Source organism: Macaca mulatta, chromosome 13 (genome assembly GCF_049350105.2).
Source record: "Macaca mulatta isolate MMU2019108-1 chromosome 13, T2T-MMU8v2.0, whole genome shotgun sequence".
In the NCBI taxonomy this organism is placed as follows: Eukaryota; Metazoa; Chordata; class Mammalia; order Primates; family Cercopithecidae; genus Macaca; species Macaca mulatta.
Genome location: NC_133418.1, coordinates 36,184,969 through 36,206,056, shown reverse-complemented (window position 1 = coordinate 36,206,056; position 21,088 = coordinate 36,184,969).

Below are 21,088 nucleotides of genomic sequence, written 5' to 3'. Positions count from 1 at the left end.
TCTTCCAAGGGATACGAAATATCTGTTCTCAGATTCCAACGAAATAAGGCTAGCAAGGAGATCCACGAAATACAGATGTAACTCTGTGAGATGAATTAACAGAACACTAAGCACTTTCTCAGAAAGCTTCTTTCCAGATTTCATCTGAGGATATTTCCTTTTTCACCATAGCCCTCTATGGGCTTCCAAATATCACTTTGCCAATTCCACAAGAATTGTCTCAGCGAAAGGCTTCTTGAGGGGAAAGCTGTAACTCTGTGAGATGATTTCACAGAACACAAAGAAGTTTCTCAGAAAGCTTCTTTCTCTTTGTTATCGGAGGTTATTTCCTTTGGCCCTATAGTCTTCAAAAGGATCCGAAATATGTGTTCTCAGATTCCACAGCAATAAGGCTAGCAAAGAGATCCACGAAAAACAGATGCAACTCTGTGAGATGAATTAACAGAACACTAAGCAGTTTCTCAGAAAGCTTCTTTCCAGATTTCATCTGAGGATATTTCCTTTTTCACCATAGCCCTCTAAGGGCTTCCAAATATCACTTTGCCAATTCCACAAAACTGTCTTAGCGAAAGGCTTCTTGAGGGAAAAGCTGTAACTCTGTGAGATGATTTCACAGAACACAAAGAAATTTCTCAGAAAGCTTCTTTCTCTTTGTTATCGGAGGATATTTCCTTTGGCCCTATAGTCTTCCAAGGGATCCAAAATATCTGTTCTCAGATTCCACAGAAATAAGGCTAGCAACGAGTTCCACGAAATACAGATGTAACTCTGAGAGATGAATTAACAGAACACTAAGCAGTTTCTCAGAAAGCTTCTTTCCAGATTTCATCTGAGGATATTTCCATTTTCACCATAGCCCTCTATGGGTTTCCAAATATCCCTTTGCCAATTCCACAAGAACTGTCTTAGAGAAAGGCTTCTTGAGGGGAAAGCTGTAACTCTGTGAGATGATTTCACAGAACACAAAGAAGTTTCTCAACAGCTTCTTTCTCTTTGTTATCGGAGGATATTTCCTTTGGCCCTATAGTCTTCCAAGGGATCCAAAATATCTGTTCTCAGATTCCACAGAAATAAGGCTAGCAAAGAGATCCACGAAATACAGATGTAACTCTGTGAGATGAATTAACAGAATACTAAGCAGTTGTTCAGAAAGCTACTTTCGAGATTTCATCTGAGGATAATTCCTTTTTCAACGTAGCCCTCTATGGGCTTACAAATATCACTTTGCCAATTCCACAGGAACTGTCTTAGCGAAAGGCTTCTAGAAGGGAAAGCTGTAACTCTGTGAGATGATTTCACAGAAGAGAAAGAAGTTTCCAGAAAGCTTCTTTCTCTTTGTTATCGGAGGATATTTCCTTTGGTCCTATAGTCTTCAAAGGGATCCGAAATATCTGTTCTCAGATTCCACAAAAATAAGGCTAGCAAAGAGATCCACGAAATACTTTTGTAACTCTGTGAGATGAATTAACAGAACACTAAGCAGTTTCTCAGAAAGCTTCTTTCCAGATTTCATCTGAGGATATATCCTTTTTCACCATTGCCCTCTAGGGGCTTCCAAATATCACTTTGCCAATTCCACAAGAACAGTCTTACCGAAAGGCTTCTTAAGGGGAAAGCTGTAACTCTGTGAGATGATTTCACAGAACACAAAGCAGGTTCTCAGAAAGCTTCTTTCTCTTTGTTATGGGAGGATATTTCCTTTGGCCCTATAGTCTTCAAAGGGATCCGAAATATCTGTTCTCAGATTCCACAGAAATAAAGCAAGCTAATTGTTCCACGAAATACAGATGTAACTCTGTGAGATGAATTAAGAGAACACTAAGCAGTTTCTCAGAAAGCTTCTTTCCAGATTTCTTCTGACGATATTTCCTTTTTCACCATAACCCTCTAGGGGCTTCCAAATATCACTTTGCCAATTCCACAAGAGCTGTCTTAGCGAAAGGCTTCTTGAAGAGAAAGCTGTATCTCTGTGACATGATTTCACAGAACACAAAGAAGTTTCTCAGAAAGCTTCTTTCTCTTTGTTATCGGAGGATATTTCCTTTGGCCCTATAGTCTTCAAAGGGATCCGAAATATCTGTTCTCAGATTCCACAGAAATAAGGGTAGCAAAGACATCCACGAAATACAGATGTAACACTGTGAGATGAATTAACAGAACACTAAGCAGTTTGTCAGAAAGCTTCTTTCCAGATTTCATCTGACGATATTTCCTTTTTCACCATAGCCCTCTATGGGCTTCCAAATATCACTTTGCCAATTCCACAAGAACTGTCTTAGTGAAAGGCTTCTTGAGGGGAAAGCTGTAACTCTGTGAGGTGATTTCAAAAAATACAAAGAAGTTTCTCAGAAAGCTTCTTTCTCTTTGTTATCGGAGGATATTTCCTTTGGCCCTATAGTCTTCAAAGGGATCAGAAATATCTGTTCTCAGATTCCACAGAAATAAGGCTAGCAAGGAGATCCACGACATACAGATGTAACTCTGTGACATGAATTAAGAGAACACAAAACAGTTTCTCAGAAAGCTTCTTTCCAGATTTCATCTGAGGATATTTCCTTTTTCACCCTAGCCCTCTATGGGCTTCCAAATATCACTTTGCCAATTCCACAAGAACTGTCTCAGCGAAAGGCTTCTTGAGGGGAAAGCTGTAACTCTGTGAGATGATTTCACAGAACACAAAGAAGTTTCTCAGAAAGCTTCTTTCTCTTTGTTATCGGAGGATATTTCCTTGGGCCGTATAGTCTTCAAAGGGATCCGAAATATCTGTTCTCAGATTCCACAGAAATAAGGCTAGCAAAGGGATCCACGAAATACAGATGCAACTCTGTTAGATGAATTAACAGAACACTAAGCAGTTTCTCAGAAAGCTTCTTTCCAGATTTCATCTGAGGATATTTCCTTTTTCACCATAGCCCTCGATGGGCTTCCAAATATCACTTTGCCAATTCCACAAGAACTGTCTTAGCGAAAGGCTTCTTGAGGGGAAAGCTGTAACTCTGTGAGATGATTTCACAGAACACAAAGATGTTTCTCAGAAAGCTTCTTTCTCTTTGTTATCGGAGGATATTTCCTTTGGCCCTATCGTCTTCAAAGGGATCCGAAATATCTGTTCTCAGATTCCACAGAAATAAGGCTAGCAAAGAGATCCCCGAAATACAGATGTAACTCTGTGAGATAAATTAACAGAACACTAAGCAGTTTCTCAGAAAGCTTCTTTACAGATATCTTCTGACGATATTTCCTTTATCAACATAGCCCTCTATGAGCTTCCAAATATCACTTTGCCAATTCCACAAGAACTGTCTTAGAGAAGGCTTCTTGAGGGGAAAGCTGGAACTCTGTGAGATGATTTCACAGAACACGAAGAAGTTTCTCAGAAAGCTTCTTTCTCTTTGTTATCAGAGGATAGTTCCTTTGGCCCTATTGTCTTCAAAGGGATCCGAAATATCTGTTCTCAGATTCCACAGCAATAGGGCTAGCAAAGAGATGCACGAAATACAGATGTAACTCTGAGAGATGAATTAATAGAACACTAAGCAAATTCTCAGACAGCTTCTTTCCAGATTTCATCGGAGGATATTTCCTTTTTCACCATAGCCCTCTAAGGGCTTTCAAATATCACTTTGCCAATTCCACAAGAACTGTCTTAGCGAAAGGCTTCTTGAGGGGAAAGCTGTAACTCTGTGAGATGATTTCACAGAACAGAAAGTAGTTTCCAGAAAGCTTCTTTCTCTTTGTTATCGGAAGTTATTTAATTTGGTCCTATAGTCTTCAAAGGGATCCGAAATATCTGTTCTCAGATTCCACAGAAATCAGGCTAGCTAAGAGATCCACGAAATACAGATGTAACTCTGTGAGATGAATTAGCAGAACACTAAGCACTTTCTCAGAAAGATTCTTTACAGATTTCAGCTCTGGATATTTCCTTTTTCACCATAGCCCTCTATGGACTTCCAAATATCACTTTGCCATTTCCACAAGAACTGTCTTAGGGAAAGGATTCTTGAGAGGAAAGCTGTAACTCTGTGAGATGATTTCACAGAACACAAAGAAGTTTCTCAGAAAGCTTCTTTCTCTTTGTTATCGGAAGTTATTTCCTTTGGCCCTATAGTCTTCAAAAGGATCCGATATATCTGTTCTCAGATTGCATAGAAATAAGGCTAGCAAAGAGATCTACGAAATACAGATGTAACTCTGTGAATGGAAGTTACATATCACAGAGCAGTTTCTCAGAAAGCTTCTTTCCATATTTCATCTGAGGATATTTCCTTTTTCACAATTGCCCTCTACGGGCTTCCAAATATCACTTTGCCAATTCCACAAGAACAGTCTTAGCGAAAGGCTTCTTGAGGGGAAAGCTGTAACTCTGTGAGATGATTTCACAGAACACAAAGAAGTTTCTCAGAAAGCTTCTTTCTCTTTGTTATCGGAGGATATTTCCTTTGGCCCTATAGTCTTCCAAGGGATCCAAATTATCTGTTCTCAGATTCCACAGAAATAAGGCTAGCAAAGACTTCCAGGAAATACAGATGTAACTCTGTGAGATGAATTAACAGAACACTAAGCAGTTTCTCAGAAAGCTTCTTTCCAGATATCTTCTGACGATATTTCCTTTTTCAGCATAGCCCTCTAAGGGCTTCCAATATCACTTTGCCAATTCCACAAGAACTGTCTTAGCGAAAGGCTTCTTGAGGAGAAAGCTGTAACTCTGTGAGATGATTTCACAGAACACAAAGAAGTTTCTCAGCAAGCTTCTTTCTCTTTGTTATCGGAGGATATTTCCATTGGCCCTATAGTCTTCAAAGCGATCCGAAATATCTGTTCTCTGATTAAACAGAAATAAGGCTAGCCAAGACATCCAGGAAATACAGATGTTATTCTGTGAGATGAATTAACAGAACACTAAGCAGTTTTTCAGACAGCTTCTTTGCAGATTTCATCTGAGGATATTTCCTTTTTAACCATAGCCCTCTATGGGCTTCCAAATATCACTTTGCCAATTCCACAAGAATTGTCTTAGCGAAATGCTTCTTGAGGGGAAAGCTTAACTCGGTGAGATGATTTCACAGAACACAAAGAAGTTTCTCAGAAAGCTTCTTTCTCTTTGTTATCGGAGGATATTTCCTTTGGCCCTACAGTCTTCCAGGGGATCCGAAATATCTGTTCTCAGATTCCACAGCAATAAGGCTAGCAAAGAGATCCACGAAATACAGATGTAACTCTGTGAGATGAATTAATAAAACACTAAGCAGTTTCTCAGAAAGCTTCTTTCCAGATTTCATCTGAGGATATTTCCTTTTTCACCATAGCCCTCTATGGGCTTCCAAATATCACTTTGCCAATTCCCCAAGAACTGTCTTACCGGAAGGCTTCTTGAGGGGAGAGCTGTAACTCTGTGAGATGATTTCACAGAACACAAAGAAGTTTCTCAGAAACCTTCTTTCTCTTTGTTATCGGAGGATATTTCCTTTGGCCCTATAGTCTTCAAAGGGATCCGAAATATCTGTTCTCAGATTCCACAGAATTAAGGCTGTCAAAGATATGCACGAAATACAGATGTAACTCTCTGAGATGAATTAACAGAACACTAAGCAGTTTCTCAGAAAGCTTCTTTCCAGATTTCATCTGAGGATATTTCCTTTTTCACCGTATCCCTCCATGGGCTTCCAAATAGCACTTTGCCAATTCCACAAGAAATGTCTTAGCGAAAGGCTGCTTGAAGGGAAAGCTGTAACTCTGTGAGATGATTTCACAGAACACAAGGAAGTTTCTCAGAAAGCTTCTTTCTCTTTGTTATCGGAGGATATTTCCTTTTTCCCAATAGTCTTCCAAGGGATCCGAAATATCTGTTCTCAGAATCCACAGAAATAAGGCTAGCAAAGAGATCCACGAAATACAGATGTAACTCTGTGAGATGAATTAACAGAACACTAAGCAGTTTCTCAGAAAGCTTCTTTCCAGATTTCATCTGAGGATATTTCCATTTTCACCATAGCCCTCTATGGCTTCCAAATATCACTTTGCCATTTCCACAAGAACTGTCTTAGCGAAAAGCTTCTTGAGGGGAAAGCTGTAACTCTGTGAGATGATTTCACAGAACACAAAGAAGTTTCTCAGAGAGCTTCTTTCTCTTTGTTATCGGAGGATATTTCCTTTGGCCCTGTAGTCTGCAAAAGGATCCGAAATATCTGTTCTCAGATTCCATAGAAATAAGGCTAGCAAAAGATCCACGAAATAGATATGTAACTCTGTGACTGGAAGTCCCATATCACAGAGCAGTTTCTCATAATGCTTCTTCCCAGATTTCATCTGAGGATATTTCCTTTTTCAGTATAGCCCTCTATGGGCTTCCAAATATCACTTTGCCAATTCCACAAGAAGTGTCTTAGCGAAAGGCTTCTTGAGGCGAAAGCTGTAACTCTGTGAGATGATTTCACAGAACACAAAGAAGTTTCTCAGAGAGCTTCTTTCTCTTTGTTATCGGAGGATATTTCCTTTGGCCCTATAGTCATCAAAGGGATCCGAAATATCTGTTCTCAGATTCCACAGAAATAAGGCTAGGAAAGAGATACACGAAATGCAGATGTAACTGTGTGAGATGAATTTACAGAACACTAAGCAGTTTCTCAGAAAGCTTCTTTCCAGATTTCATCTGAGGATATTTCCTTTTTCACCATAGCCCTCTATGGGCTTCCAAATATCACTTTGCCAATTCCACAAGGACTGTCTTAGCGAAAGGCTTCTTGAGGGCAAAGCTGTAACTCTGTGAGATGATTTCACAGAACACAGAGAAGTTTCTCAGAAAGCTTCTTTCTCTTTGATATCGGAGGATATTTCCTTTGGCCCTATAGTCTTCAAAGGGATCCGAAATATCTGTTCTCAGATTCCACATAAATAAGGCTAGCAAAGAGATCCACGAAATACAGATGTAACTCCGTGAGATGAATTAACAGAACACTAAGCAGTTTCTCAGAAAGCTTCTCTCCAGATTTTATCTGAGGATATTTCCTTTTTCACCGTATCCCTCCATGGGCTTCCAAATAGCACTTTGCCAATTCCACAAGAAATGTCTTAGCGAAAGGCTGCTTTAAGGGAAAGCTGTAACTCTGTGAGATGATTTCACAGAACACAAGGAAGTTTCTCAGAAAGCTTCTTTCTCTTTGTTATCGGAGGATATTTCCTTTGGCCCAATAGACTTCCAAGGGATCCGAAATATCTGTTCTCAGAATCCACAGAAATAAGGCTAGCACAGAGATCCACGAAATACAGATGTAACTCTGTGAGATGAATTAACAGAACACTAAGCAGTTTCTCAGAAAGCTTCTTTCCAGATTTCATCTGAGGATATTTCCATTTTCACCATAGCCCTCTATGGCTTCCAAATATCACTTTGCCATTTCCACAAGAACTGTCTTAGCGAAAAGCTTCTTGAGGGGAAAGCTGTAACTCTGTGAGATGATTTCACAGAACACAAAGAAGTTTCTCAGAGAGCTTCTTTCTCTTTGTTATCGGAGGATATTTCCTTTGGCCCTGTAGTCTGCAAAAGGATCCGAAATATCTGTTCTCAGATTCCATAGAAATAAGGCTAGAAAAAGATCCACGAAATAGAGATGTAACTCTGTGACTGGAAGTCACATATCACAGAGCAGTTTCTCATAATGCTTCTTTCCAGATTTCATCTGAGGATATTTCCATTTTCACCATAGCCCTCTATGGACTTCCAAATATCACTTTGCCAATTACACAAGAACTGTCCTAGCGAAATGCTTCTTGAGGGGAAAGCTGTAACTCTGTGAGATGATTTCACAGAACGCAAAGAAGTTTCTCAGAAAGCTTGTTTCTCTTTGTTATCAGAGGATATTTCCTTTGACCCTATAGTCTTCAAAGGGATCCGAAATATCTGTTCTCAGATTCCACAGAAATAAGGCTACCAAGAGATCCACGAAATACAGATGTAACTCTGTGAGATGAATTAACAGAACACTAAGCAGTTTCTCAGAAAGCTTCTTTCCAGATTTCATTTGAGGATATTTCCATTTTCACCACAGCCCTCTATGGCTTCCAAATATCACTTTGCCATTTCCACAAGAACTGTTTAAGCGAAAGGCTTCTTCAGGGGAAATCTGTAACTCTGTGAGATGATTTCACAGAACACAAAGAAGTTTCTCAGAAAGCTTCTTTCTCTTTGTTATCGGAGGATATTTCCTTTGGCCTTATCGTCTTCAAAGGGATCCGAAATATCTGTTCTCAGATTCCACAGAAATAAGGCTATCAAAGAGATCAACGAAATACAGATGTAACTCTGTTGGATGAATTAACAGAACACTAAGCAGTTTCTCAGAAAGCTTCTTTCCAGATTTCATCTGAGGATATTTCCTTTTTCACCATAGCCCACTATGGGCTTTCAAATATCACTTTGCCAATTCCACAAGAACTGTCTCAGCGAAAGGCTGCTTGAGGGGAAAGCTGTAACTCTGTGAGATGATTTCACAGAACACAAAGAAGTTTCTCAGAAAGCTTCTTTCTCTTTGTTATCGGAGGATATTTCCTTTGGTCCTCTAGTCTTGCAAGGGATCCGAAATATGTGTTCTCAGATTCCACAGAAATAAGGCTAGCAAAGAGATCCACGAAATACAGATGCAACTCTGTGAGATGAATTAACAGAACACTAAGCAGTTTCTCAGAAAGCTTCTTGCCAGATTTCATCTGAGGATATTTCCTTTTGCACCATAGCCCTCTATGGGCTTCCAAATATCACTTTGCCAATTCCACAAGAACTGTCTTAGCGAAAGGCTTCTAGAGGGAAAAGCTGTTACTCTGTGAGATGATTTCACAGAACACAAAGAAGTTTCTCAGAAAGCTTCTTTATCTTTGTTATCGGAGGATATTTCCTTTGGCCCTATAGTCTTCCAAGGGATCCAAAATATCTGTTCTCAGATTACACAGAAATAAGGCTAGCAAAGAGTTCCACGAAATACAGATGTAACTCTGTGAGATGAATTAACAGAACACTAAGCAGTTTCTCAGAAATCTTCTTTCCAGATTTCATCTGAGGATATTTCCATTTTCACCATAGCCCTCTATGGGCTTCCAAATATCCCTTTGCCAATTCCACAAGAACTGTCTTAGCGAAAGGCTTCTTGAGGAGAAAGCTGTAACTATGTGAGATGATTTCACAGAACACAGAGAAGTTTCTCAGAAAGCTTCTTTCTCTTTGATATCGGAGGATATTTCCTTTGGCCCTATAGTCTTCAAAGGGATCCGAAATATCTGTTCTCAGATTCCACATAAATAAGGCTAGCAAAGGTTCCACGAAATACAGATGTAACTCCGTGAGATGAATTAACAGAACACTAAGCAGTTTCTCAGAAAGCTTCTTTCCAGATTTTATCTGAGGATATTTCCTTTTTCACCGTATCCCTCCATGGGCTTCCAAATAGCACTTTGCCAATTCCACAAGTAATGTCTTAGCGAAAGGCTGCTTGAAGGGAAAGCTGTAACTCTGTGAGATGATTTCACAGAACACAAGGAAGTTTCTCAGAAAGCTTCTTTCTCTTTGTTATCGGAGGATATTTCCTTTGGCCCAATAGTCTTCCAAGGGATCCGAAATATCTGTTCTCAGAATCCACAGAAATAAGGCTAGCACAGAGATCCACGAAATACAGATGTAACTCTGTGAGATGAATTAACAGAACACTAAGCAGTTTCTCAGAAAGCTTCTTTCCAGATTTCATCTGAGGATATTTCCATTTTCACCATAGCCCTCTATGGCTTCCAAATATCACTTTGCCATTTCCACAAGAACTGTCTTAGCGAAAAGCTTCTTGAGGGGAAAGCTGTAACTCTGTGAGATGATTTCACAGAACACAAAGAAGTTTCTCAGAGAGCTTCATTCTCTTTGTTATCGGAGGATATTTCCTTTGGCCCTGTAGTCTGCAAAAGGATCCGAAATATCTGTTCTCAGATTCCATAGAAATAAGGCTAGCAAAAGATCCACGAAATAGAGATGTAACTCTGTGACTGGAAGTCACATATCACAGAGCAGTTTCTCATAATGCTTCTTTCCAGATTTCATCTGAGGATATTTCCATTTTCACCATAGCCCTCTATGGACTTCCAAATATCACTTTGCCAATTACACAAGAACTGTCCTAGCGAAATGCTTCTTGAGGGGAAACCTGTAACTCTGTGAGATGATTTCACAGAACGCAAAGAAGTTTCTCAGAAAGCTTGTTTCTCTTTGTTATCAGAGGATATTTCCTTTGGCCCTATAGTCTTCAAAGGGATCCGAAATATCTGTTCTCAGACTCCACAGAAATAAGGCTACCAAGAGATCCACGAAATACAGATGTAACTCTGTGAGATGAATTAACAGAACACTAAGCAGTTTCTCAGAAAGCTTCTTTCCAGATTTCATTTGAGGATATTTCCATTTTCACCACAGCCCTCTATGGCTTCCAAATATCACTTTGCCATTTCCACAAGAACTGTCTCAGCGAAAGGCTGCTTGAGGGGAAAGCTGTAACTCTGTGAGATGATTTCACAGAACACAAAGAAGTTTCTCAGAAAGCTTCTTTCTCTTTGTTATCGGAGGATATTTCCTTTGGCCTTATCGTTTTCAAAGGGATCCGAAATATCTGTTCTCAGATCCCACAGAAATAAGGCTATCAAAGAGATCAACGAAATACAGATGTAACTCTGTTGGATGAATTAACAGAACACTAAGCAGTTTCTCAGAAAGCTTCTTTCCAGATTTCATCTGAGGATATTTCCTTTTTCACCATAGCCCTCTATGGGCTTTCAAATATCACTTTGCCAATTCCACAAGAACTGTCTCAGCGAAAGGCTGCTTGAGGGGAAAGCTGTAACTCTGTGAGATGATTTCACAGAACACAAAGAAGTTTCTCAGAAAGCTTCTTTCTCTTTGTTATCGGAGGATGTTTCCTTTGGTCCTCTAGTCTTGCAAGGGATCCGAAATATGTGTTCTCAGATTCCACAGAAATAAGGCTAGCAAAGAGATCCACGAAATACAGATGCAACTCTGTGAGATGAATTAACAGAACACTCAGCAGTTTCTCAGAAATCTTCTTGCCAGATTTCATCTGAGGATATTTCCTTTTGCACCATAGCCCTCTATGGGCTTCCAAATATCACTTTGCCAATTCCACAAGAACTGTCTTAGCGAAAGGCTTCTAGAGGGAAAAGCTGTTACTCTGTGAGATGATTTCACAGAACACAAAGAAGTTTCTCAGAAAGCTTCTTTATCTTTGTTATCGGAGGATATTTCCTTTGGCCCTATAGTCTTCAAAGGGATCAGAAATATCTGTTCTCAGATTCCACAGAAATAAGGCTAGCAAAGAGATCCACGACATACAGATGTAATTCTGTGACATGAATTAAGAGAACACAAAGCAGTTTCTCAGAAAGCTTCTTTCCAGATTTCATCTGAGGATATTTCCTTTTTCACCATAGCCCTCTATGGGCTTCCAAATATCACTTTGCCAATTCCACAAGAACTGTCTTAGCGAAAGGCTTCTTGAGGGGAAAGCTGTAACTCTGTGAGATGATTTCACAGAACACAAAGAAGTTTCTCAGAGAGCTTCTTTCTCTTTGTTATCGGAGGATATTTCCTTTGGCCCTATAGTCTTCAAAGGGATCCGAAATATCTGCTCTCAGATTCCACAGAAATAAGGCTAGCGAAGAGATCCACGAAATACAGATGTAACTCTGTGAGATGAATTAACAGAACACTAAGCAGTTTCTCAGAAAGCTTCTTACCATATTTCTTCTGAGGATATTTCCTTTTTCACCATAGCCCTCTATGGGCTTCCAAATATCACTTTGCCAATTCCACAAGAACTGTCTTAGCCAAAGGCTTCTTGAGGGGAAAGCTGTAACTCTGTGAGATGATTTCACAGAACACAAAGAATTTTCTCAGAAATCTTCTTTCTCTTTTTTATCGGAGGATATTTCCTTTGGCCCTGTAGTCTTCAAAGGGATCCGAAATATCTGTTCTCAGATTCCACAGAAATAAGGCTAGCGAAGAGATCCACGAAATACAGATGTAACTCTGTGAGATGAATTAACAGAACACTAAGCAGTTTCTCAGAAAGCTTCTTTCCATATTTCTTCTGAGGATATTTCCTTTTTCACCATAGCCCTCTATGGGCTTCCAAATATCACTTTGCCAATTCCACAAGAACTGTCTTAGCCAAAGGCTTCTTGAGGGGAAAGCTGTAACTCTGTGAGATGATTTCACAGAACACAAAGAAGTTTCTCAGAAATCTTCTTTCTCTTTTTTATCGGAGGATATTTCCTTTGGCCCTATAGTCTTCAAAGGGATCCGAAATATCTGTTCTCAGATTCCACAGAAATAAGGCTAGCAAGGAGATCCACGAAATACAGATGTAACTCCGTGAGATGAATTAACAGAACACTAAGCAGTTTCTCAGAAAGCTTCTTTCCAGATTTCATCTGAGGATATTTCCTTTTTCACCGTATCCCTCCATGGGCTTCCAAATAGCACTTTGCCAATTCCACAAGAAATGTCTTAGCGAAAGGCTGCTTGAAGGGAAAGCTGTAACTCAGTGAGATGATTTCACAGAACACAAGGAAGTTTCTCAGAAAGCTTCTTTCTCTTTGTTATCGGAGGATATTTCCTTTGGCCCAATAGTCTTCCAAGGGATCCGAAGTATCTGTTCTCAGAATCCACAGAAATAAGGCTAGCAAAGAGATCCACGAAATACAGATGTAACTCTGTGAGATGAATTAACAGAACACTAAGCAGTTTCTCAGAAAGCTTCTTTCCAGATTTCATCTGAGGATATTTCCATTTTCACCATAGCCCTCTATGGCTTCCAAATATCACTTTGCCATTTCCACAAGAACTGTCTTAGCGAAAAGCTTCTTGAGGGGGAAGCTGTAACTCTGTGAGATGATTTCACAGAACACAAAGAAGTTTCTCAGAGAGCTTCTTTCTCTTTGTTATCGGAGGATATTTCCTTTGGCCCTGTAGTCTGCAAAAGGATCCGAAATATCTGTTCTCAGATTCCATAGAAATAAGGCTAGCAAAAGATCCACGAAATAGAGATGTAACTCTGTGACTGGAAGTCACATATCACAGAGCAGTTTCTCATAATGCTTCTTTCCAGATTTCATCTGAGGATATTTCCTTTTTCAGCATAGCCCTCTATGGGCTTCCAAATATCACTTTGCCAATTCCACACGAACTGTCTTAAAGAAAGGCTTCTTGAGGGGAAAACTGTAACTCTGTGAGATGATTTCACAGAACACAAAGAAGTTTCTCAGAAAGCTTCTTTCTCTTTGTTATCGGAGGATATTTCCTTTGGCCATATAGTCTGCAAAGGGATCCGAAATATCTGTTCTCAGATTCCACAGAAATAAGGCTAGCAAAGAGATGCACGAAATACAGATGTAACTCTGTGAGATGAATTAACAGAACACTAAGCAGTTTCTCAGAAAGCTTCTTTCCAGATTTCATCTGAGGATATTTCCTTTTTCACCATAGCCCTCTATGGACTTCCAAATATCACTTTGCCAATTACACAAGAACTGTCCTAGCGAAATGCTTCTTGAGGGGAAAGCTGTAACTCTGTGAGATGATTTCACAGAACGCAAAGAAGTTTCTCAGAAAGCTTGTTTCTCTTTGTTATCAGTGGATATTTCCTTTGGCCCTATAGTCTTCAAAGGGATCCGAAATATCTGTTCTCAGTTTCCACAGAAATAAGGCTACCAAGAGATCCACGAAATACAGATGTAACTCTGTGAGATGAATTAACAGAACACTAAGCAGTTTCTCAGAAAGCTTCTTTCCAGATTTCATTAGAGGATATTTCCATTTTCACCACAGCCCTCTATGGCTTCCAAATATCACTTTGCCATTTCCACAAGAACTGTCTAAGCGAAAGGCTTCTTGAGGGGAAATCTGTAACTCTGTGAGATGATTTCACAGAACACAAAGAAGTTTCTCAGAAAGCTTCTTTCTCTTTGTTATCGGAGGATATTTCCTTTGGCCTTATCGTCTTCAAAGGGATCCGAAATATCTGTTCTCAGATTCCACAGAAATAAGGCTATCAAAGAGATCAACGAAATACAGATGTAACTCTGTTGGATGAATTAACAGAACACTAAGCAGTTTCTCAGAAAGCTTCTTTCCAGATTTCATCTGAGGATATTTCCTTTTTCACCATAGCCCTCTATGGGCTTTCAAATATCACTTTGCCAATTCCACAAGAACAGTCTCAGCGAAAGGCTGCTTGAGGGGAAAGCTGTAACTCTGTGAGATGATTTCACAGAACACAAAGAAGTTTCTCAGAAAGCTTCTTTCTCTTTTTTATCGGAGGATATTTCCTTTGGTCCTCTAGTCTTGCAAGGGATCCGAAATATGTGTTCTCAGATTCCACAGAAAAAAGGCTAGCAAAGAGATCCACGAAATACAGATGCAACTCTGTGAGATGAATTAACAGAACACTAAGCAGTTTCTCAGAAAGCTTCTTTCCATATTTCTTCTGAGGATATTTCCTTTTTCACCATAGCCCTCTATGGGCTTCCAAATATCACTTTGCCAATTCCACAAGAACTGTCTTAGCCAAAGGCTTCTTGAGGGGAAAGCTGTAACTCTGTGAGATGATTTCACAGAACACAAAGAAGTTTCTCAGAAATCTTCTTTCTCTTTTTTATCGGAGGATATTTCCTTTGGCCCCATAGTCTTCAAAGGGATCCGAAATATCTGTTCTCAGATTCCACAGAAATAAGGCTAGAAAAGAGATCCACGAAATACAGATGTAACTCTGTGACTGGAAGTCACATATCACAGAGCAGTTTCTCATAATGCTTCTTTCCAGATTTCATCTGAGGATATTTCCTTTTTCAGCATAGCCCTCTATGGGCTTCCAAATATCACTTTGCCAATTCCACAAGAAGTGTCTTAGCGAAAGGCTTCTTGAGGCGAAAGCTGTAACTCTGTGAGATGATTTCCCAGAACACAAAGAAGTTTCTCAGAAAGCTTCTTTCTCTTTGTTATCGGAGGATATTTCCTTTGGCCCAATAGTCTTCAAAGGGATCCGAAATATCTGTTCTCAGATTCCACAGAAATAAGGCTAGGAAAGAGATACACGAAATGCAGATGTAACTCTGTGAGATGAATTTACAGAACACTAAGCAGTTTCTCAGAAAGCTTCTTTCCAGATTTCATCTGAGGATATTTCCTTTTTCACCATAGCCCTCTATGGGCTTCCAAATATCACTTTGCCAATTCCACAAGAACTGTCTTAGCGAAAGGCTTCTTGAGGGCAAAGCTGTAACTCTGTGAGATGATTTCACAGAACACAGAGAAGTTTCTCAGAAAGCTTCTTTCTCTTTGATATCGGAGGATATTTCCTTTGGCCCTATAGTCTTCAAAGGGATCCGAAATATCTGTTCTCAGATTCCACAGAAATAAGGCTAGCAAAGAGATCCACGAAATACAGATGTAACTCCGTGAGATGAATTAACAGAACACTAAGCAGTTTCTCAGAAAGCTTCTTTCCAGATTTCATCTGAGGATATTTCCTTTTTCACCGTATCCCTCCATGGGCTTCCAAATAGCACTTTGCCAATTCCACAAGAAATGTCTTAGCGAAAGGCTGCTTGAAGGGAAAGCTGTAACTCTGTGAGATGATTTCACAGAACACAAGGAAGTTTCTCAGAAAGCTTCTTTCTCTTTGTTATCGGAGGATATTTCCTTTGGCCCAATAGTCTTCCAAGGGATCCGAAATATCTGTTCTCAGAATCCACAGAAATAAGGCTAGCAAAGAGATCCACGAAATACAGATGTAACTCTGTGAGATGAATTAACAGAACACTAAGCAGTTTCTCAGAAAGCTTCTTTCCAGATTTCATCTGAGGATATTTCCATTTTCACCATAGCCCTCAATGGCTTCCAAATATCACTTTGCCATTTCCACAAGAACTGTCTTAGCGAAAAGCTTCTTGAGGGGAAAGCTGTAACTCTGTGAGATGATTTCACAGAACACAAAGAAGTTTCTCAGAGAGCTTCTTTCTCTTTGTTATCGGAGGATATTTCCTTTGGCCCTGTAGTCTGCAAAAGGATCCGAAATATCTGTTCTCAGATTCCATAGAAATAAGGCTAGCAAAAGATCCACGAAATAGATATGTAACTCTGTGACTGGAAGTCACATATCACAGAGCAGTTTCTCATAATGCTTCTTTCCAGATTTCATCTGAGGATATTTCCTTTTTCAGCATAGCCCTCTATGGGCTTCCAAATATCACTTTGCCAATTCCACAAGAAGTGTCTTAGCGAAAGGCTTCTTGAGGGGAAAGCTGTAACTCTGTGAGATGATTTCACAGAACACAAAGAAGTTTCTCAGAAATCTTCTTTCTCTTTTTTATCGAAGGATATTTCCTTTGGCCCTATAGTCTTCAAAGGGATCCGAAATATCTGTTCTCAGATTCCACAGAAATAAGGCTAGAAAAGAGATCCACGAAATACAGATGTAACTCTGTGACTGGAAGTCACATATCACAGAGCAGTTTCTCATAATGCTTCTTTCCAGATTTCATCTGAGGATATTTCCTTTTTCAGCATAGCCCTCTATGGGCTTCCAAATATCACTTTGCCAATTCCACAAGAAGTGTCTTAGCGAAAGGCTTCTTGAGGGGAAAGCTGTAACTCTGTGAGATGATTTCACAGAACACAAAGAAGTTTCTCAGAAAGCTTCTTTCTCTTTGTTATCGGAGGATATTTCCTTTGGCCCAATAGTCTTCAAAGGGATCCGAAATATCTGTTCTCAGATTCCACAGAAATAAGGCTAGGAAAGAGATACACGAAATGCAGATGTAACTCTGTGAGATGAATTTACAGAACACTAAGCAGTTTCTCAGAAAGCTTCTTTCCAGATTTCATCTGAGGATATTTCCTTTTTCACCATAGCCCTCTATGGGCTTCCAAATATCACTTTGCCAATTCCACAAGAACTGTCTTAGCGAAAGGCTTCTTGAGGGCAAAGCTGTAACTCTGTGAGATGATTTCACAGAACACAGAGAAGTTTCTCAGAAAGCTTCTTTCTCTTTGATATCGGAGGATATTTCCTTTGGCCCTATAGTCTTCAAAGGGATCCGAAATATCTGTTCTCAGATTCCACAGAAATAAGGCTAGCAAAGAGATCCACGAAATACAGATGTAACTCCGTGAGATGAATTAACAGAACACTAAGCAGTTTCTCAGAAAGCTTCTTTCCAGATTTCATCTGAGGATATTTCCTTTTTCACCGTATCCCTCCATGGGCTTCCAAATAGCACTTTGCCAATTCCACAAGAAATGTCTTAGCGAAAGGCTGCTTGAAGGGAAAGCTGTAACTCTGTGAGATGATTTCACAGAACACAAGGAAGTTTGTCAGAAAGCTTCTTTCTCTTTGTTATCGGAGGATATTTCCTTTGGCCCAATAGTCTTCCAAGGGATCCGAAATATCTGTTCTCAGAATCCACAGAAATAAGGCTAGCAAAGAGATCCACGAAATATAGATGTAACTCTGTGAGATGATTTAACAGAACACTAAGCAGTTTCTCAGAAAGCTTCTTTCCAGATTTCATCTGAGGATATTTCCATTTTCACCATAGCCCTCTATGGCTTCCAAATATCACTTTGCCATTTCCACAAGAACTGTCTTAGCGAAAAGCTTCTTGAGGGGAAAGCTGTAACTCTGTGAGATGATTTCACAGAACACAAAGAAGTTTCTCAGAGAGCTTCTTTCTCTTTGTTATCGGAGGATATTTCCTTTGGCCCTGTAGTCTGCAAAAGGATCCGAAATATCTGTTCTCAGATTCCATAGAAATAAGGCTAGCAAAAGATCCACGAAATAGATATGTAACTCTGTGACTGGAAGTCACATATCACAGAGCAGTTTCTCATAATGCTTCTTTCCAGATTTCATCTGAGGATATTTCCTTTTTCAGCATAGCCCTCTATGGGCTTCCAAATATCACTTTGCCAATTCCACAAGAAGTGTCTTAGCGAAAGGCTTCTTGAGGCGAAAGCTGTAACTCTGTGAGATGATTTCACAGAACACAAAGAAGTTTCTCAGAAAGCTTCTTTCTCTTTGTTATCGGAGGATATTTCCTTTGGCCCTATAGTCTTCAAAGGGATCCGAAATATCTGTCCTCAGATTCCACGGAAATAAGGCTAGGAAAGAGATACACGAAATGCAGATGTAACTCTGTGAGATGAATTTACAGAACACTAAGCAGTTTCTCAGAAAGCTTCTTTCCAGATTTCATCTGAGGATATTTCCTTTTTCACCATAGCCCTCTATGGGCTTCCAAATATCACTTTGCCAATTCCACAAGAACTGTCTTAGCGAAAGGCTTCTTGAGGGCAAAGCTGTAACTCTGTGAGATGATTTCACAGAACACAGAGAAGTTTCTCAGAAAGCTTCTTTCTCTTTGATATCGGAGGATATTTCCTTTGGCCCTATAGTCTTCAAAGGGATCCGAAATATCTGTTCTCAGATTCCACAGAAATAAGGCTAGCAAGGAGATCCACGAAATACAGATGTAACTCCGTGAGATGAATTAACAGAACACTAAGCAGTTTCTCAGAAAGCTTCTTTCCAGATTTCATCTGAGGATATTTCCTTTTTCACCGTATCCCTCCATGGGCTTCCAAATAGCACTTTACCAATTCCACAAGAAATGTCTTAGCGAAAGGCTGCTTGAAGGGAAAGCTGTAACTCAGTGAGATGATTTCACAGAACACAAGAAAGTTTCTCAGAAAGCTTCTTTCTCTTTGTTATCGGAGGATATTTCCTTTGGCCCAATAGTCTTCCAAGGGATCCGAAATATCTGTTCTCAGAATCCACAGAAATAAGGCTAGCAAAGAGATCCACGAAATACAGATGTAACTCTGTGAGATGAATTAACAGAACACTAAGCAGTTTCTCAGAAAGCTTCTTTCCAGATTTCATCTGAGGATATTTCCATTTTCACCATAGCCCTCTATGGCTTCCAAATATCACTTTGCCATTTCCACAAGAACTGTCTTAGCGAAAAGCTTCTTGAGGGGAAAGCTGTAACTCTGTGAGATGATTTCACAGAACACAAAGAAGTTTCTCAGAGAGCTTCTTTCTCTTTGTTATCGGAGGATATTTCCTTTGGCCCTGTAGTCTGCAAAAGGATCCGAAATATCTGTTCTCAGATTCCATAGAAATAAGGCTAGCAAAAGATCCACGAAATAGAGATGTAACTCTGTGACTGGAAGTCACATATCACAGAGCAGTTTCTCATAATGCTTCTTTCCAGATTTCATCTGAGGATATTTCCTTTTTCAGCATAGCCCTCTATGGGCTTCGAAATATCACTTTGCCAATTCCACACGAACTGTCTTAAAGAAAGGCTTCTTGAGGGGAAAGCTGTAACTCTGTGAGATGATTTCACAGAACACAAAGAAGTTTCTCAGAAAGCTTCTTTCTCTTTGTTATCGGAGGATATTTCCTTTGGCCATATAGTCTGCAAAGGGATCCGAAATATCTGTTCTCAGATTCCACAGAAATAAGGCTAGCAAAGAGATGCACGAAATACAGATGTAACTCTGTGAGATGAATTAACAGAACACTAAGCAGTTTCTCAGAAAGCTTCTTTCCAGATTTCATCTGAGGATATTTCCTTTTTCACCATAGCCCTCTATGGACTTCCAAATATGACTTTGCCAATTACACAAGAACTGTCCTAGCGAAATGCTTCTTGAGGGGAAAGCTGTAACTCTGTGAGATGATTTCACAGAACGCAAAGAAGTTTCTCAGAAAGCTTTTTTCTCTTTGTTATCAGAGGATATTTCCTTTGGCCCTATAGTCTTCAAAGGGATCCGAAATATCTGTTCTCAGATTCCACAGAAATAAGGCTACCAAGAGATCCACGAAATACAGATGTAACTCTGTGAGATGAATTAACAGAACACTAAGCAGTTTCTCAGAAAGCTTCTTTCCAGATTTCATTTGAGGATATTTCCATTTTCACCACAGCCCTCTATGGCTTCCAAATATCACTTTGCCATTTCCACAAGAAGTGTCTAAGCGAAAGGCTTCTTGAGGGGAAATCTGTAACTCTGTGAGATGATTTCACAGAACACAAAGAAGTTTCTCAGAAAGCTTCTTTCTCTTTGTTATCGGAGGATATTTCCTTTGGCCTTATCGTCTTCAAAGGGATCCGAAATATCTGTTCTCAGATTCCACAGAAATAAGGCTATCAAAGAGATCAACGAAATACAGATGTAACTCTGTTGGATGAATTAACAGAACACTAAGCAGTTTCTCAGAAAGCTTCTTTCCAGATTTCATCTGAGGATATTTCCTTTTTCACCATAGCCCTCTATGGGCTTTCAAATATCACTTTGCCAATTCCACAAGAACAGTCTCAGCGAAAGGCTGCTTGAGGGGAAAGCTGTAACTCTGTGAGATGATTTCACAGAACACAAAGAAGTTTCTCAGAAAGCTTCTTTCTCTTTGTTATCGGAGGATATTTCCTTTGGTCCTCTAGTCTTGCAAGGGATCCGAAATATGTGTTCTCAGATTCCACAGAAATAAGGCTAGCAAAGAGATCCACGAAATACAGATGCAACTCTGTGAGATGAATTAACAGAACACTAAGCAGTTTCTCAGAAATCTTCTTGCCAGATTTCATCTGAGGATATTTCCTTTTTCACCATAGCCCTCTATGGGCTTCCAAATATCACTTTGCCAATTCCACAAGAACTGTCTTAGCGAAAGGCTTCTAGAGGGAAAAGCTGTTACTCTGTGAGATGATTTCACAGAACACAAAGAAGTTTCTCAGAAAGCTTCTTTATCTTTGTTATCGGAGGATATTTCCTTTGGCCCTATAGTCTTCCAAGGGATCCAAAATATCTGTTCTCAGATTACACAGAAATAAGGCTAGCAAAGAGTTCCAAGAAATACAGATGTAACTCTGTGAGATGAATTAACAGAACACTAAGCAGTTTCTCAGAAATCTTCTTTCCAGATTTCATCTGATAATATTTCCATTTTCACCATAGCCCTCTATGGGCTTCCAAATATCA